The sequence below is a fragment of the Athene noctua genome, chromosome 13, assembly GCF_965140245.1.
Source record: "Athene noctua chromosome 13, bAthNoc1.hap1.1, whole genome shotgun sequence".
NCBI classification, from domain to species: Eukaryota; Metazoa; Chordata; class Aves; order Strigiformes; family Strigidae; genus Athene; species Athene noctua.
Window position 1 is genome coordinate 3656605 of NC_134049.1, and position 17313 is coordinate 3673917.

At 42.7% G+C, this 17313-nt stretch overlaps 1 protein-coding gene across 2 annotated transcripts in view; it reads left to right on the plus strand.

The window, feature by feature from the left end:
• Positions 1-17313, plus strand: part of SEMA6D (semaphorin 6D) — a 269723-nt gene that overhangs the window by 36603 nt on the left and 215807 nt on the right. The window contains exon 1 of one of the 2 annotated variants that reach the window (XM_074917639.1): positions 6809-6881. The exons of the other annotated variant lie outside the window; for it this stretch is intronic. The gene's annotated coding sequence lies outside the window, so the exon portion shown is untranslated. Of the gene's footprint in view, positions 1-6808; positions 6882-17313 lie in introns of those variants that run through there. 2 annotated transcript variants of the gene reach the window in all.

Below are 17313 nucleotides of genomic sequence, written 5' to 3' on the forward strand. Positions count from 1 at the left end.
ACTCATGGATGAGTCGAAGACTGGAAGAACGGTAACAATGAAGACATGATGTCCATATAAAAATAATGTAAATAGCCTGTAGAGCTGCCTTTAAAAAGTGCTTTAAGACAGGCAGATGCAAAGGTACTCATCCTGGGATGCAGAAAGCTGGCCAAAATACATAAGAGGAGACCAGATCTTTAGAAGACAGCAAACATACAGATCTTTCAGGCCAAAGTGTGCCTTGGAGATAGCCAAACAGGCTGTAAACAAGCCAGCTCACACTGCACATACTAGAGCGATGGCAAAACAGAGTCCTAAACAATCTAATTTTTCCTGCCAAGAAGTCTGATAAAAACTAGCTAAGGTATCTCTGTGATGCACTACTGTCTGTGATGCTGATACTGATGTACTCCTATATTTGTAGATATTACTTTCATATCTAAAAGAGATATTGTTTTAATGACGGGTTGTTTCTGGTTGTTTATCAGACTTTCTTAAAGTTCTGTGCTGGCTCCTCTATTCCTCTAGGCAAGAAGATTGAAATAGGTAACTTTTATCTTCAGAAATCTACCCCAGTTTTTTGCTTCTGCCAAAACTGTGTACAAGGCCTGGAATCTCTACTGGGATTGTGGGTAACTACTCTTTTCTCTGTGTATTTATCCTTTTGCTTTGTACATGTAAAGCAGTCCTCATGCAGACACCGAAAAGGCTAAATTTTAATAATGTAAACCTAAAATAAATCTGCCCCTGTATTCTCTGATCTCTGTATGCTTGGAGTAGAACTGTTGGCCTCTGGTTATAATGCATCCCAGGTCTAATTCAGGGCTGCTCTTGCCTAACTTGTCCAAGTATAGGTATTGCATCTAACATGGTGGATATCTTTGTTCTGAGATCATGGCAGCCACTTCTTTCACGGTTTTCATCAGAATATATTAATGTTTGATGGGTTTATGTAGATTACGTGAATCATTTCATGTCTGTGCTAATTTCAATAACAACTGTAGAACAAAACATGTTTCTAGGCTCATTTACCTTTTAAATATCTCGGTTTTCACAGCTATCAAATTATTTTTTAAATTTCTCTTTGAGAGATGCTTTTTCTCGGTGTCTGGTCCACTAGGGTAGCTGATTTGTCTACTGTAATGGAGTGTTCTTCTTTAGAAGGCTTGAGAATAGAGAATTTTGAGAATTTCCTTGTATCTCTGCAGTCTGCACTATCCTGTAGAATTTTCGCAAGAATCTTCTAAACTAACTTCATGTCTAGGCACGTTTTACTGTAAAACTGGTCATATATCAGCATTTATTGTTTGGATTATTGAGTGACACTGTCTTTTAAAACAAGACAGAATAGTTAGTTGTCCTTTTACTGGTATTTTATGCCCTGAATATGATATAAGTTTTGGCTTCCACTTTCATACCCTTTTTTAATCTGAAGTATTATCACAAGAATAACAAGCCATTGTGTGTCATTATCTGCTTGGAAACAATTCTTCTATTAATGTCCAGTTGTATTCTGCAGTCTGAAGTGATTTCACGTGCATCCATTGAGTCTGATTCTCTAGGATTCTGAGTTTAGTATAATCACAATAATATTTTGTGACAACTTTGCTTAAGGGTACATTATGGTACTTAAAGGTAAATAAAATGTACATTAGGGAAGAATCAAACCTTTCCATTTTCTTTGCAAAACTTTGTTATGTTCCTTTTTTTACAGATATTCTGTCTTCTGCTTACTTTATATATTTGGGTTAGTGTTGCAATTTTAAGAACTACACAGTTCAGCTTTTTTAAATGGAAGCTGAAATTTCCAAGCATTACTCTGTAAAAAAAGAATCAAATTACTTTTCCATTATACCAGAGCAGATATTTACTGAGATGTTGCCTATTTTAAGTTGGAATACTTTAAATGTAAATATTGTTCTGTCAAAACAAGGATTGATATTTGAGACACTGAAATGGCCAGTGTAGCTAGAAAGTTCAAGAGACTGTGACTATTTATTTCCTGATGCCCACAAAGTAAGGAGAGAATGGATATTTAGATTACAGGCCTAAGAATTCTGCCATTCCCACTTAAAAGTATGGAGATACTAAGATTTTCTACATAGAGATTAGATCATCTGTGGGACACCTGTTTCCTGGTTAAAGTAAAAGACGTTTTGACTGGCTTGGATTACTATTAAGACAAATACATAGGTTCTAACGCAATGCAAAAACAAGGTCAGACAAATTTTGTAGGAAAAAAACATCAAAAACAACACACAGTGCAGAAAAGATAAACCGTGCATGCAAAGAAGTTCAGGTAGCAGGACAGGGACAGGGACACAAAGCCTAAACTAGTGTATCTGCAGTAGAGAGAAGGAAAAAAAAATGCTTAGAGGAGATGAAGAGTCGTGGGTAAAACCAAGGACTTCATATTCTGCTGCAATAACTATCTTAAAAAAAAAAAAAAAAAAAAAAGGGGAAAATCAGCAGAACCTACAGTGCTTAAGAATATTGAGAATGCCAGGGAGCAAGAGGATATCTGCCATGTGACCAAAACTGCTTCACAAATTCTTAATTTAAATGCTCTGCAGGAAAGAAAGTCTGCTATATTTGCAATTGAGCTATTAGACCACAAACCAATTCAATTGCTGCTGAATCACGGGACCAGCTGCAATATAAGCCCCAGAAATATTGATAATATTACAAATATTACACTAGAGAAATGTAGCTGAGAGCTGGTGATATGCAGTAGATGTACTCTGAGTCCTGTAAGCAAAACAAGCTGTTAATAAGAAATCTGTGAAACAAGCAACATTATCTCTTGGAGTCTGTAACAGCTGACAAGCAGAAATACCTTGCTGAGCAACAGTGTAGCACGAAAAAGAGCAAAGTGCCATCAAAAATACTCCAAACCTGAAAGAGGGAGGACAACAGCATCCCAGGAGGACGGGGATCATCCACTCTTCCAGCAGCCCTAGTAAAACAGTTGAAGAAGGAACAGGCATATCCTCAAAGAAAAGGTGGTGTTACATCTGAAACGAGCACAGCATGGATCTGCCTCCCGACAGCGGTAACAAAGGTTTTTTGGTAGACTAGAGATTGGCATTGCCTCAGAAACACTTAGTAGTGAAGAATAACATTGCTCATGAACAGCCTCTGAGGGGCTCTTGCCTGCTTTACTAACTTTCAGGAGTGACTGGTTTGTGTTACAGAAGCTCTTCCGTCACCTGACAAAGTTTTCTTCACCTTATGGTAAGTACTTCCAAAAACGAGTAACTATGGATGCTTCCAGGAAACATTCTAGTTTACACTGAACTTACTATAAACTGAATGAGGCACTTTCCAGCTGTTAAGATCAGAGCAGATAATACTTTTATTTTAGGAAATGGAAAGGAAAAGGAAAAAGTTATGCAGTGCCATGACATCAAGTTACAGTGACTTCTAAGAAAAGAGAGAACACAAGGCTGAGTGGAGAAAAGCTGATAGTAAGTTTCCCTGCTTTGGACAGTCGATTTTGTTGCCTGTCCAAACCCTAAGGGAGGTACCTCCAGCTTCTCTTGCTGAAGCCCTGCTGAATTCCATGTGGAAATAACTGCTGATTGACAAGTATGAGCGGGACTCTAGTCTCGTGGTTCTCACCTGAGAGAAGACTCTGATCTAATTCCTGCTCCAGTTAATGTTATTTGTACATATTGAAGTAGTATTGGCAGGAAAATAATCTTCTCTTCCCTCTTCTTACACCCTCAAATTACGTACAACTTAGTAGATCAACAATGAGAATTCAAATTCAGTCAGGCAGAGAACAGAACTAGACGTGGAACTCCTACATGCTTCAAAATTTACCTAGCCTTTAAGATACTAGAAGAGGAAAGATTGATGAAAATTACCCTGGTCCATTTGTGAATCTTATCCTGAAAATACCCCCAAAAAAATACTCAGCAAAGATAATCCAAATCTGTAACTATTTGAGGGAACCTAAATGAATCTTTGTTGGATTTAGGGCATGGAAAAAAATAATTAACCCAGCATTTATCTACAATTTTGTTTAAAGGGAAATAAGTATGAAATCCAGGCAATTTAATCACTGATAAGTCAGACACATTCTCACAACTTGAAACAGAGATACTCTCAGGAAGCAGCAAGAGAGGGGGGAGCATTCTATTTTCCAGCAATGAATGTTCAATTCAGATCATTTATGGGACAGTAAGAGAAGTGCAAAGAGTGTAGTGATTGACAGTAAAAAGAGATTTCTGCCCCATACAGTCACAGTGTAATTCTGCAAAGGGGACTATAGGATACGAATACACAAGCTGACCTGGCTCCAGTACATTCAGACAAGAATTGTAATCAGAAAACTGAAGGTGCTACAGTCTACTGAAATGCCCTGTTCAGACAGTGTTACACTGCAGCAAAATGTGAATGATTCCTTGCCAAATGGAAATTTCAGCTAAAGATATATTCTCAGTACCCTCAACACCTTCTGCAGAGTCAGTGGGAAAGGCACCCAAGAGGCGGGTGGTAACGGCAGGACGGACAGAAAAGGGCCCCTCTCTGGCAGTGCTGGACCATCACGGCACACAGAAGTTCGTAACACGCTGGACTGATGTGCTCCAACAGGATTCTCTTTCCTCCGATGACGGCAGCCCCCGTGGTGGGTTGACCTCGTCTGTCTCCCTGCTGCCCACCCAGCCGCTCGCTCACTCCCCTCCTCAACAGGATGGGGGAGGAGATAGGATGGAAAATCTCGTGGGTCGAGGTAAAGACAGGGAGATCACTTAGCAATTACTGTCATGGGCAAAACAGACTTCCTTCAGGGAAAATTAATTTAATTTCTTCCCAATTAAAAATAGACTTGGATGGTAAGAAGCAAAGCAAAAAAATACTTCCAGCCGTGCCTCACCCCCAACTCCTCTGCCTCCTCCACCCTGAGCTTCTCAGCTGTGTCCTGTGGTGGGACCCTTGGGGAATGGGGCTGTGTCCGGCACGGGGCAGCCTCACCCTCTCCTCACAGCAGCCTGCTACCCAAACCTGGAGATGGAAACCCAGCACAGCTCGGTGGAGAAGGAGGACTGCAGAAGGCAGCGGCCAGGAGGGAGAGGTGCCAGCTGCGGGCAGGCGAGCAGGGCTCCATCCAGCCTCAGCACCCGCCACCGCATCGAGCACCGGCCGTCCAGCTGGGTCTGGTTCGTGACAGCAGTCACGAAGAAGTCAAAGGCGACTCACAGAATATGGCCAACAGCGAGCCCGTTCTCTGAACCAAAGACAGAACAGGGAGCCTTAGTGCTTCGGCTCGTTTGGAAGCTTACAAAACACCACCAAGAAAAAATTAAAGCAGCAACAATACTGAGGGAAATCCCGCACCGAAGTAACAACACGGGGACAGACTGACCCAGCACATGTGCTTTTACAGGAGGGAGTGAGAAGGGCCGTGGGAAAGGCTGTTGTCCCTCCGGTGGGCTCTGGGCCGGCGGGCAGAGCTCAGCAGGACGGCGAAGGGCAACGGCTGCAGCGCTGGACCTGCACGGGCCGTTGTTGGAAAAGGAAGGAGAGAAGATTTTGGAAGAGATATCAAAGTCAGCCCCCCTGCTTGTGGCTTGGAGCCAAGCTGCTGTTGCAGAATCTGAGAAACACGATTGTCACCAGAGAACTTCCAGCAAAGAAAAAAAAAAAAAAAAAGTATATATTAGCACCCTTGTCCTTGCACATGTATCACTTTCCTCTCTGGCAATCCCCTTCCTTATTTCTAGAGGAACCTGTACCTGAAGAAGGGTGTGATGATTTCTTTAATAGAGTATGCTCAAAGACAAACTGCAAAATACTTTCTATATGCTTTAGTTTCCATTTATTTCCAAAGGGAATATCTAGATTCCAAACTCAAGTTGGAACTAGTCAAATCATCACTTTAGTGGCTTGTTTGTTTGTTTTTGTCAGTGAAAATGATAGTGAAACCAAGACATCCAGACTAGACATTATGTTGCAACTTCCAAAGTATGAGGTTTTAATAGCAGTCAAACAGAACCTGCAAAAACACGAGCTTAAATTTAAGTTTCACATTTAAAGCCAACTATCTCTGATGTTGGCTGAGAGAGGGAGTATTCTGAAAAACCATCGTTGCAAAATCTGCAGCGACATAAAACCAAACCACAAGGTTTCTGTTTCACCCCGAAGTCAGAGCCTGGGACTGGCTGAGGGGCCCGGCCCCGGCGGGAGCGAGCGGCGGGTCCGCCCCGGCTCCGCCGCAGGTGTCGGAGGGGACCAGCGGCACGTTCCGAGCGGCCGATCCTGCCCGGGACGGCACCCGCCGTTCCCGGGGAGCCGGGGGGGCGACCCGTGCCCGCACCGAACGGGAAAGTTCTGCGGGGTGCAAAGCAGGCGAAGTAAACCCCAGTCGCTCCTCGGAGGAAAATCGCCGAGCGCCTCCGGCAGCGATCGCGGAGGAGCGGGCGCGGCGCCGGCTGGGGCCGGGGCTGGCGGCCGGGAGGCGGCCGAGGGCCCGGCGGGGAGCCCCGGGGCGGCGCTGCCCCCCCCCCCCCCGCCTCGGGCGAACGGCGGCGGGAGCAGCGGGGCTGGTACAGCCGGGGGGGCCGCGGGGGACAAAGGCGGCGAGAGAGGGGCGGCGGGGGGGGCACGGGGGACGCGACCGCAAACCGGCCGGAACGCCCCGAGCTGGGGGGGGGGGGGGGGGGGGGACACGCGGGGCGCGGGGGGGCGCGGGCAGGTGCGCGGGGGCGGGCGGGGCCGCCCGGCGGACAATGGGGCGCGCGCGGGGCGGGGGCGGGCGCAGGTGCGGGGCGGGGCGGCGGGGCGGGGTGTGAAGTGCGGCCGCACGGGGCGGGCCGCCAGCCGGGCACCCGCGCCGCGGAGTTTGCCGCGCCGACAGCCGCGCCCGCAGCCGCGCTCCGCCTGCCGCAGCCCCAGTAAGTCCCTCTGTCCGTCCGTCCCGCTCCCCGCGCCGCGGGACTGGCTGCAGCCCCCCCCCCCCCTCCCCGCGGAGCCGTTGCCCGGCGCGGAGCCGGGATGCCGGGCGCTGCGCGGAGCTGCGCGGAGCTGCGCGGGGCGGGTCTCGCCTCACGCCCATTGTTTGCGGCGCCCCGAGGCTGGGGAGCGGGGGGGGGGCGGTGGCGCTGGGGGTGAGGTGGGGCCGAGCTGGGCCGGGGATGAGGTGGGGCGGCTGCCGGCGTCTCCGCGGGTGTCTCCGCCAGCCGCGGGGCCGCTGCGGGGCCGGCCCGCGCCCGCGGTACGTGTCTCTCCGCCGGGCACTTCGGGCATTTTGGAGCTCGGCACCGCCGGGGCTGCTGTTGCTGTTAATTCTTCTCAGATGTTTGTACTTTCCAATTATTCTCTCAGCTGGAGGCTCAGCCCTTTCTACGCGGTGGACTGAGGAGATATTTATTTATTTATTCTAAATTATGTTCTCCCCTTCTCGGTTGTCTTAGAGCATAAGCGGGCGTGCTGTTAAAGGTCTCTCTCTCCGCAGCATTCATGAATCCCCTTTGCCATCACAAGGCATGTGCATCTAGAGCAGGGTAAATCGGCGAGATAGATGAGGCAAACGTATACTCTGACAGCGGCTCCCTGAGCGCAGGCACCTGCCAGCACCCTTTCCTCTTGCAAGTCCGTGTCCTCATCACTTTGTTCGCCGCACCCACAAAGGGGTATTTCTTTAGGCTGTGCAAGGTAGCAACGATTCACAATATCTCCTGTAAGCGCTGGTACAGCTGGTGACCCTAAACTGCTTGTGCGCATCAAGTGATGCGGGGTGTTAATCTCGGTGGACCCAAAATACCTGACTGCTTCGAATGCTTTTTGTTTGATGGTCCTTGATGGATTTGCTAAGTGCATTAGTCTGCTGAGGCTTAGAGTTTTCTGCACACACACACACACACCCCCCTCCCGGGAGCTGAACACCTCTGCCTAATGCAGTTTGATTTCAAAGGGAAAATCCATGATACGGAACTAGTGTTGTGTTCATGGAAAGGGATATGTAATGTCTTTAAAGGAAAAAGAAATCTTGAAGTGATTTGTAAAACGGAATATAAGGGTTTTTTCAGGAATAAAATGTTTGCATTATCTATCATCAATATAGCCATTTAATCCCTTTCTGCTGTAGTAGCAATTTGTTTTCATTTTCCATTTTTATTGCCCTTTCCATAATGATTTGCTATTGATTGAATTCCTCTTCTTTCCTATCATAGTGGATGTCGGTCCCTAATCCAATTCTTAACAGCATTTGTAACTACAGTTCATGCCCTCATCTTAAGAAAAAGAAAAAAAAATATATATAGGCAGTGCTCTTACTCAATTCACAACTATGAATTTATAGGATTCACGCAATATCGACCTTTTTATTGTTCGTTTATGTTCTCTTTCAAATGTTAATATAACTTGGCCCGTTTCAGGCAGTTCTTGATTGAGAAGGTGAAATAAAAATGCATTGGATGTCTTTAATGATCATTTTAGCTACTCCCATTGTGTGTTCTCCAATTACGATATGATGTGAGTTGTAAGTCTGTACAGCTCTTCCCCCCCCCCCATATCTTTTCTATTTGCCAAAATATTTAGTAATCAGCAAGCCTATTTTTCACATAACTCAAATTTGGTTAAGTATGTTGCTAAAATACACAGGATTGCTATGATAGTTTTTTTCCCTTCCCTAAGGAAAAAAAAAAGGAGTTAAGATGTGTATAAGGAAAGGTTTAATAGACAGTGGGGAGCCAGAGATTTCTTTTGGAAAAGAACCCTTACCAATGTTTATTGAATTTGCTCGTCTGCATGAAGAAAAGAACTGTTGTTTTGTTATCTAGCAGCTGTAGGAAGATTGACAGCTACAAATTGCAAATCTATGAAGGATCTGTCCATGACACAATTTTTAGTTCATTTAGATAGTTATCCTACACATCTTGTCATTTGCAAAATTATATAAACAAGATCAGTAAGTTTGTGGAGAAGATATAAATGCAGTGAATATACTGTAAAGATCTTGAAGCTTTTGGGGATAATTAGCAGAGCATGGTCTTGCCTGAAATATGACATTAATACAGTTAATTTAAATTCAAACATGAACATACCGTTGTAAACATTACACTGCAGAGAAGAAATACATATTTTGAAACATGCTAGCTCTGTCACAAGAACATTAAGTGTAATAGTCTTTTTGTTAAGATAAAGAGAACATCATTGATGTCGTGGCGTGCTTTGCATTTTTAAGCAGAATCTAATGAATTACAAACATTCATTATGCTACAAGCAATTGCTGAAACTTCTCAGGACCCCAAAATAGAGAGTTATTTGTATACTGCTACTCGCATGTTTTCTAGTTATGGTTTCACTGTAAAAGCAGAAATAAATAAAAAAAAAAAGCTATTGTTCTCAAATGAATTCTTTGCTAGGTCAAAATCTTTTGTTGGTCTACTTCTGTCTTGTAAATTTGTGTTTAAATACCTCAGCGAGTTCAGGTTATGGAACTTTCTGTTGGGAAGTGTGGGAAATCTATGGGAGGGGCTTAGGGGCTGTCTTTGTTGGATCCTGGAAGAGTTAAGGGCATATAATCTGCTGTGGAAGGTCAGGCTCGCCAAATGTCTGAGAAAGAAGGTAGCGGAAATTTTCAAAGGTCAAAAAGAGCAACGTGCTAATTTTAAAGGACGTATTGTATAAGTGTTGCTTATCTTCACGTGTCAAGGTGCAAAAAAATAAATATTGCTTGGTCTGTGTTTTTATCTTAAATGTTTGCTTTAACAATTCACTCTTTCTTAAATATGATATTTGTAACAGAGTTAGTATTCTTCTAATGCTATTTCATCCGCTGTGGACTGGGGAACAAGCCCCTGGAAATGGGCTGTATTTATAGGCCCGAGCCAACTTACAACTTTTGAATGCCCCAGTTCATGACTATTCTTGGCACTGCACATTGTGGACTGTCACTTTCCAAACACGGATTTCTTTGAAACATGTGTGTCTTTGGAGTTGGGTTTCATTTTACCTCCTGTTTGGTTCCCACGTGTGCCGGGCAGAGGTGGCGGTCACGGTCAGCAGGCAGATGACGTGGAGCTCATCGCCGCTGTCAGCGCCGACCACCAGCACCGTGGGTTGACGTGCCTGTGGTCCAAAAGGCTGATTGGCTTGGGTCAGTACAGAGAAAACTAGGGGGATCCTTTGGGCACGTGGATGGAGTATCTGCTGTTCACCAAGGATAGGTACTGAGAGTTTATTACTGAACTCTGCTGCTGTTTACAACTGGTTTGAATTTGTTTTTAAATACTGTCTCTTAATCCTTTAATTTGAGAATCAATTCCTGCTGTGGCACTATATTTTTAAACTAACTCAAACCTTAGTGGATTCAATATGCACGAGACCCTTTTATAAATGACAGTGTTAAAGACAGATGACAGAATCCAGGGGGTGGAGGATACATACCGGTTTGTTGGTTTGTGGTACTTTCCATGCTATACTGCAGGTACATTGATTATCCCTGATGTTCCAGGTGATTCTCTTTGAATGAATTGCAGTGGAACTGAAGTGGGAATTGCAACAGAGTGTACATCTGAAGGAACTCTAGCTCATAAAACAGGTTCTAGGTTTGATTTGAAGTAACCAGGTATTGTTGATCATGGGAGGAAGTACTTAATGACCATCTCTTTTTCCAGGCGAGCAAGCAGTCGGTAAGGGTGTCTGTTACATGGGGAGTGAAGTTTTAACGGAGAAAAGTCTGCGTCTCAAATTATGGTGATACTGTGGATGATTTAATTGTGAACTAATGTAAATGGTGTCTAGAAAACCAGACACGTCTTCAAACTGTAATTATAAATCAAAAGAAGAGAAGAATAAAGAAAGATGCAGTATTTTTGAGGGCTGATACCCAGTGGTGTTTCAGGGCTAGAAACAAATGTTATTCTATGAAAGAACGAGGGAGGTTTGTTTTTTTTTCTGATCGTATAAACTACCTATTTCTTCCCTTTGTAAAGTGAAGATCACTTGACTTTATCGTGCAATTCAGATGTTTGACACAAGCTTTCTTTGGCGAGGAAGAGTCATTGTGTTTCTTGGTGTGTTCTGCTCCCGTGGCGGGCCTGCGAACGCCGTGAGTGCTTACGATGCCGTTAGCCAAGGGACTGTTCCTTTAGCTCAAGTAGGAATGATCTCTGTGTGGAAGAGAGGCTTTTGAGTCCTTTTTTCCGGAGTAGGAGGAGTTCCTGTCAGGTTTTCAGTAGTATTTTTAAGCAGCTTCAATTACATATTCTTAACTTTGTTTCACTAATGGGAGCTTGCCTTTCAGTCTCTCTGACCTTTTTCAGTGAGGTTAGCTTCCACTGAATCCACCCTGCCTATTCTGTTAGGTTGTAATTCCCTTTGCAAAGTCAGCTTTTGCCTTTCTTTATTCTGTCATTTCTGGTTTTGATCATTTCTCAGATCTCAGAAATATTTCATATTCCTTAATCTTTACCTTTTCCCACTGATATATCACTCCCGTCTCCCTTAGTCTATCCAAAGAAACCAATTCCTTCTACTCCAACTGTTTGGTTTGCTCACCAGCTCTAAGATCTCTTTACACCTACAACTTTTTCTCCCACTTCAAAGCTAGGCATGACAATGTGACAGCACGCATTTTCTTTCTCCAGCTGCAGCATGTATCTGTAACTCCAGTATTATGTTTCTGAACTTGAATTTTCATGCCACTAACACTGCACATGAAGTTGTCCTTGTGAAGAGAGTTCATCCTGACAAGTAGTATTACAATGGAGATGGGTGATCCATCCATGTTCTCGAAAGCCAGCAGAATTGATGCTTAAGGACTTGCATTCTCTGTGTGTGAGAGCAGAACCATTGTGCAGATCATCTAAGAGATCTATGTGATCCTGATTTTCTTTGTTAAAAAGTTAACTGACAAATCGCTGATGGATTCTATTTGCTCCTAGAACAAAAAGAAGCACTCTTCTCAAGTTAACAGCCCATGCCCCTTTGCCTTGCTTGTCTTCTGAGGTTCTGAATTATCTCTTGAGATCTATTTCCTCCTACAGAGCTTAGTTTTTGTCTACAAATGTATTAGTAGGCTCTTTGAGAGCCTGAAGTACAGAATTCTGCTTTATTGCAGCTGCTCTAGAAAAGTCTAGCCCTGAGTTTTCTTTATGGGTGGTAGCTTCTTGCTGGCTCATCATGGGAAATACCATTGTAATTTCAATCATAGCCGAATTTACAAAATCTACCTTAAAAATGCTTTAACCTCGTTTATTTGTTGGTGTGGGGTAAGGAAGAGAGCATGTTCTTCACATATAATGAAAATGCCCAGTATGGAGTCAGACGTAGCCAACCTGAAAATGTCAGCTTATAAAGTTCAGCATTTTTGAATTGGGGTTGAGGTGAGGGAGACCCGCTTATGCTTTGTCATTTCAAGCAAGTATTACTTTTTTTTTTCCACTTTCCCATAATTCAAAGAACAGGTGAATGAACCTGTCTAAGGCTGTAAAATTAAAAAGAAAAATCACCTTTGGAAGGAAGGGAAACTAACCATTTCTCAAAGCAAAAGATGAAGATGGGACATTTGAGCTATAAACGAGAAATTACACAAACATTATTATCGTGAGAATGTGTGTTTATAGTGCAAACTCTAATGAAGTGGTAAATCCCTTTTTGTTTCTTACAAAACAAAAAGTGAAAAATCCCAGGCTGTGAGCAAGAGTCACAAAGTCAAGTATTCAACATTTTTCACAACTAGAACAATATTTTTTAGACAGTCTCCAATTAGATCTCTCAATTACACGGTGATATTTTTTCCCAATTTTTTTTGGTGAAGTCTCCAGATTGAGAGATCCAATAGCCATTTTGTTCTGGCATGTCACCCCCCCCACACCATTTACTGATTATTGTGACCCTGTTTTGAGATCAGAAGTTTTAATAGCCAGATCTATTTTCTTATTGTACGTCACAGGTTTTTAATGAATTTTTCACAGCAGCAGTATCACCCAGGCTCACATTGATGCCCTGTTGCAGGTACAAGTATTAAAGCTTCTACAGGCTGGATCCTGGGCTGTCATGCTGGACACTGAAGAACTGAGGAACATGTAATTATTGGTCATATCTGTTAAGCTTGGATCAAGAGCCATTCTTTGCACTTCTGTTGTAGAGACAGGATTAGAATCAGTTCTCTGGAGCAACTTCCAGTTGCATTTATCAGTGAAACCTTTCTTTGCTCTTCAGTCTAATTCACTGCAAACTTCTCAGCTTTTCCTGCAAAAAAAATGTAGGGAATTGTATATAAACTTTTTTTTTAAGTGAGTTGTTGTGTAAGTCTTCATTACATTTAGATGAAAGTAAGCAGAGTGAAACTACCAGCAGGATTGTTAATCCCAGCATGTGAATGCGTAACACTACAATTTATTTTTTTTTTAAATATTGCTTTTATGTTGCTTTGTGTTAATACCTTCCTATGCTGTTAAAAGAGGTGAAGGGACTGTGTCTACTTCCTTAGTCTGTGAGCAGTGTTTGTTTGGATCACCAGGCAGGTTTGTGCCACCTGAGCTAGGGAAGTGTTAAGGAAAATAGCTGGTTCTGCTTGGATGAGGTTAAGGGAGAACACGGTACATACTTTGCCAGATCTACCATTATTTTGTAATTTTCCTCGGCAATCTAGGATCCCGTTCAGATCTGGAAGAGCATTGTAATTCATTCCATCTAATGTCACATTCTGATGACTGGACATCTGTGTTTCCGCAGCCACATGTTCTTTACTGCCCCACATAAATCTGAGCTGGTTTCTTGTTCCACGCTTTTCTGCTGTTCACCTTCGTCACCCCAGTTTTGTTTCCCGTTCCCAGGCTTCTTCTCCAGACATCTTGCCCCATCACGGGTTTCTCTTAACAGTCCTCTCCCTCCCCCACTTCTATCCAGGTTTACTGATCTCCGTATTTCTTCATTGCTCTCATTTTCACTTCCCACACAATCTCACTTCTCTGCTGTATAGTCTCCTTACTCCTATTCTATTCTGGTAGTAAGCGAACTCTTGTTCCCATTTGAAAACGAACAAAAACCTGCTCTTTTCTTTCTTTTTGAGGTTGTGAGGAGAGAAGCTTTACCTGCTCAATCCCTAGGTAGCTAAAACTGTGCTGGCTCCACCAAATTTAAAATAAAACCAAAAAAATCTGGGGAGAGTTTTGCCACATCTCTGAACATGTAAGGTAAAATACGTCGAACACATGCTGAATTTCCAGAGGACATAGCTGTTAAACTCTAAACCCCTACACAGAATTTCTACTTACAAAGTAGACAAGCTTCTCTTCCACGTGAAGAATTTGTCTCTGTCATTAGGACATGTTAGAAATGTTTTTGTTTCGATCAAAAGTCAAGTGTTTCCACCAATGCAGGAGAGGCTTTGTATTTTCTCAGGAAAACAGGGCTTGCCCATGTTAAAGTATTCCCATTTTCTCTTGGCAAACTATATGTAGCAAACTGTGAAATTTTGATGAAACATTTATTGAAAAAGCATACGAAAAAAGGGTTTTCTTTCCCCTATTTAAAATGTCCGCATAATGACATTTGTGCAAAGCTATACCTAGCTGTACTCATAACAGCATCCTCCAACAGGGAATGTTGGGCAGCCTTAGGTAGGCACACAGCTCCCAGCCTACCTTTGGCCCATCACAGGTAGTCTGGAATATTTTTCTCTGCAGGCCTGCTAGGATGTGCCTGTGCTTGCACAGAGCGGTGCTACATTGATACGAAAGCCAGTTAAGTAAGAAAACCAATGTGAATTAACACAAGGGAAGTGTGCTACTACCAGGTCTCCTGCACAGAGAGCAGTTCAGGAATTCCCACGAAATATTTCTGTACATGTTATGCCTGCGAGTGTCTTGGAGGATGTAGCTATACACTGGAAAGCAATTATATCTCTGGGTATACAACTAGCGTGTCTACAAGTGTATGGCTGAGAGGAGAAAGTACGTGATAACGTTGGCATCAGAGATTTCAGTAGCAATCCAACTTAAGATGAGTGCATTACTTACAGTTGGAAGAGGTACATATGTTGATGGATAGATGCAGAGAGTGAAAGGGATTGGTATGTATGTAGGTATTTATCTCCTTGAAAATAAGATGGAGTGAAGATAAAATGCATTTAAATCTTAAAGCACTGCAATCTGAGAAGTAACGCTCTTCTGTAAGCTTTTTACCTTGTAGAAATGTTCACATCCGTGGTTCGGCTCATTATCTGTGAGTAGGAGTTTCTGAAGTTGGCAATTAATTGCCAAATGGGGATTTACCTTGTTAGGCTTTCAATTGTTTAAAAAAAAAAACAAAAACAAAAACCACCATTTTTTTTTAATTTTGCATGTGATGAGAGGAAATATGTAATTTTTATGGGGCACTTGGCTTTTTTTAGAGGTAGAACTCTTCTTACCTGTGCATTATTTCAGTGTGCTGTGTCTAAGAGACATACTTATTGAGAAATTGTTGAAAAATGTTGTTGCCATTTTGCTTTCTGGCAGACAGTCTATAATCCAGTTTGTCAAATGAATTTTCCTGATTGCCTTGCAGTGTATGGAAAGTACTTAAAAATGTCATAATTACCTCTCTGAAAGTTGGGGAGGGGAGGGGGGGGGGGGCGTTGGGGGTGGTGGTGAAAGACACAAAAGAAAACAGGCAAAAATTCAGCTTTCTATTCTTATGAAAGTATAAAGAAAATGTTACTGTATAAAGGCAGCACAAAAGACGTAACAAATGTTATAATGAGAGCAATCAAGTCCTTCAGAATGCTGGATAGTGGTTGTACCATCGGGGGGAAGAAAACCCGCAGATTGCTGTGTAAACCACTGAACATGTATTTGTTTTTATTCAGCAAGCTAAACTTAAACGCACTTGCTGTGTGACTTTCACTTGAATATAAATGTTTGTCAGTTCCGCAGGGTTTTAAATATGGGGTGCTCGCCAAAGTTGATGGGTGGTCCTCTGCCTCCAAGTCCACGGTTCAAAATTTCTACAAAGACCAAAAATAATTTATTTCACTTCTACTGTAATATTTAATGTATTTTAGAATGCATGTGAACAGTTGTTCATCTTTAACTTTCTACAGAATTTACAGCTTACACTGACTTTGTTACTTAGGCTGAAGAAGGGAGAAATGTTTGTCCTACGTATTACTCTGGGTTATAAGTATTGTTTCTAGTATCGTATTAAGCTATTATTTCTTCTATGCTAACTTATATTCTTCTTACCAAAATCATTCCTACAGTATTTGTCAGGAATCTGTAGAGGGCAAAGATATAAACTCTTAGCAAACAGACAGGGTTTCACGGAGAAGTGAGAAAACACTTTGCAAGATTCATGGTATGAATTAAGCTGGTAGTTGATTAGCTTTTGCAGCTATTTTTTTCAACCGCTCAAGAAGGGCCGATGTGTGGTATAATAAATCTAGAGATCTTAGAGGCTGATATCCCTATATTTTAGCCTCTTGATTTCTAAAATGTCAGTAGTGCTTATGAATCAGAAGATTCTGCTTGGTATTCTGGGCGGGGTGTCTTTGACGTCAGGCAGGAGAGAGCACCATGATTGTTGCCTTTTGGCTGAAACCCCCCAAAATTGTCTGGAGAAAAAAAAAAAATTCTATGTGGGAAAAGACCTTCTCGGTCTGTTGCCAGGAGGTGTCACTACAGCTCAGGAGTAACTATTTTGTCCCTTGAGACACACTTTAATAGTTTCGTATTAAGTGCCGGTGTCATCAGGTGCAATAATGCACTGCCCTTTCCCATATGTCTGAAGAAGGAACACTGAAATTGTGCGGTCCACTAATTAATATATAGACAAGTAAAGAGATGATGCTAATGTGCTAAATGTGTTGTCCCTCAAAAATACCCTTACGACATTGATACTGAAATATGCATGCGATGCGATACGTGTACATCCTTCCTTGGGGGAATTAGTGCTTACACAGAGCTATCTGATGCAGTCGTTTGTACTCCCTTGGTCCTATTCATCTCCCAGGGTTGTGGCAGAATCTCAGCAATCGCTGATCAAACGTATTATGCTAGAATTAGCATGGCAAGATATCTGCTGGAAACCATGAGGGTGAAAGTGTCAGTCTGAAGGAGATGAAGCCATGAGTAGGTTTGGGAATCGTATCCTTAAATGCTACTGATACTACTTTCAAAACAATTTAAATCATTTATTTTAATGCATGAGAAGCTTTTTATTCTCAATCAGTTTTGCACAGCATATTATATGTATTTTATACAGCCTGCTAATGAGCTGAAGACTTGTTAATTATATGTGTGTGGAATGGCATAGCTGCTGAATTATGCACATTATTTTTCTTTACAACGAAGCCTTCCTCTTAACTGTATCTATCCTGGTTGAAAATGTGCTCCT